The sequence below is a fragment of the Apis dorsata genome, unplaced genomic scaffold (assembly GCF_000469605.1).
Source record: "Apis dorsata unplaced genomic scaffold, Apis dorsata 1.3 scaffold_262, whole genome shotgun sequence".
NCBI classification, from domain to species: domain Eukaryota; kingdom Metazoa; phylum Arthropoda; class Insecta; order Hymenoptera; family Apidae; genus Apis; species Apis dorsata.
In genome coordinates, this window is record NW_006263540.1 from 143,570 (window position 1) to 146,027 (window position 2,458).

At 33.9% G+C, this 2,458-nt stretch overlaps 1 protein-coding gene across 2 annotated transcripts in view; it reads right to left on the reverse strand.

Annotated features, from left to right (window-relative positions):
• Positions 1–2,458, reverse strand: part of LOC102681243 (synapsin) — a 42,809-nt gene that overhangs the window by 39,763 nt on the left and 588 nt on the right. The window lies entirely within an intron of this gene.

A 2,458-nucleotide genomic window follows, 5' to 3' on the forward strand; every position in this document is an offset into this window, starting at 1 on the left:
TTTTTTTTTATACACTGAAGTATCGCTATAATTAAACGTATATAACGTTCTCAATAAGGAACAACGAGCTTAAGCGAGATCCGCGATAAAAACGTCCACGCGAGCAGAATGGAGGCGCGCGCGAGATGGAGGAGACCACCTCGCAGAAATTTAGCACAGCAAAAGTAGAGCTTGATATTCCGCTGATCGATACGACGCAGCGTGACTTTACGCGCTGAAGAATTTTTTTACACGAGTGTTTCGCCTCATCCTCCCCTCCCCTCCTTTCCAACCGTGATTTTAAAACTTCAATATCGGATCGCGATAGGAAACGCGGTTGATAACGAGACCGATCATCTTCAATAAAAAAACTCTCTTGGCGAAGGGGAGTAGCAGGAACGACGATGGAATCGATTCACACGAAATAATATAAAAGAGATGATAAAAAATAGTGCTTCTGCTGTCTCGTCGCACTTTTCTGAGACTTTTCTTGGAATAATTAATCCCTGGTGTCGTTGAAGAAACGCGACACGATTATTCCGTGACTTGTTAAATGACGGAAGAATAGAGGGGGAGAAGAATTGTGTAAGACGGAAGAAAGGGGAAAGTTGAGAAAGAAAGATGGAGAAAAGTTTCGTGATTTCTTTGAAACTTTCCAGCAATCGCTTTCTACGTGAAAGCATCCTGTAATCAGAATGGCTAGAAAACTTTAAACCAGCAAAGTTTGCCCCGGTGCTCATGACTACTTGGCTAACTGTCTGAATTCAATTAATGCTCGAGATATCCTAGTCCTAATTGAATTTTAAATTAGCTTCGACGAATTTCTTAGTAATCCCTTCGAATCTCCATACGACTTCACGAGCTTTCTATCTTTTTTTCTTTTTTTTCTTTTATTACTTTTATTACTTTTATTACTTTTATTTCTTTTATACTATTTTTTTACCTCATAACACCCAACGAGGAATTTAATTTGTTTTTTTTTTACTCTTCTTGATTAATTAATTACCAAACTTGGTAATTGTTTCTAATTTTGCTTCGTCGGTGGAATAACAATTTTCTAAATTGATATTGAATATCGAGTCGAGAAAGGGTTGAAATGATAGAAAGTTTCGAATCGATAAATTTTGTGACGCACCCTCTTGTTCAAATATTGACTGTGCAAACTTCTATGTATTCGGGTATATAACGCGCATCGAATAATTTCATAATTTCCCGCGAGAAATTTTCATCGTCTAATAGTAATTTTTAAAAAATAATTTTCGTAGTAATTTTCGATTAAACGTGTAAACGTGTACGTACATAGCTACGTTTCGCGTGATTATATTTGTATGAATCTACACGGCTCATGTTATCTCTAGGGATTTTAGCTTAGACTCTAGTAATAATCGATGATGGAAGAGTCCCTAGGTGTTAGGAAAGGGCAGGCGCATTGACCGCTGAAAGCTGCGCACACAGAAACGTGCACTTTCTATAAAAATTGAAAGAAACCAGAGACACGTATATTATTCGAATATTTCATTCAAAATATTGATAAATATTTATTTATTTATTCGTTCTAATCCAAAGATATCTTAATCGAATAAAATGAGCGTAGTACTTTAATCAAATCATTCAAATATATTCGAGTATGAAATCACGATATATAATTTTAATAAATTTCACTACGATTTTATACATTTGTTATCTAAAAATATTTAAATTTAAACAATTGTATCATTTATCAAAATCAAATAAAAGCTTTCAGCGGAACTTTCTGTAATTAATTAATGATGTACAAACAATATCAAAAAATTGAAGCAAATTGATAGGTGAAAAAGAAAAATAGAAACACGTAACCATCGAAATATCGCGTGAAAATAATCACTTATCCTCAGAAGAACAGTCGTATCATTTATACACAATATATACAAATTGGTATCTCGTATTCATCGATCAACGTAGTAGTTTATAAGCTCCCGCGTAAATTTAAATTCAATATCAACTTGAATAATAATATACTTGCAAAGAAAGAACCAGTCACTGTAATAATCATCGGATCAAGAATATCTTCTCGCCACAAAACACCTAGTTATCTCATACGAATCTCTATTATTGAAACTCCTCGAGTATCATGTGTCTTTCACTTTGTTTGATAAACGAATATAGCGTATCAACTATCCACTGAAACCGTACGATAATACCCAAAGGAGAGACAAACATCTAAAAAAATCAATTTCCCATTTCTTTCAATCTTCCAGTGACCGTTCCAGCTAATCCACGATTTTATATAGTCGACTTGAACTATATAGACAGTTGGACAAAGTTCCAAAAGAGAATTAATTGAATATATATCATAAAAGAAAATCCATCCAAATCTAGTCACATGATGCAATCCTTGTTCAACCGAGAACCGAAATTCTTTCGACTTTTCATCTTGGATTACACTTCAACGGTCATCAAATTATCGACGATTACAAAAAAAAAAAAAAAAAAAGAAAAA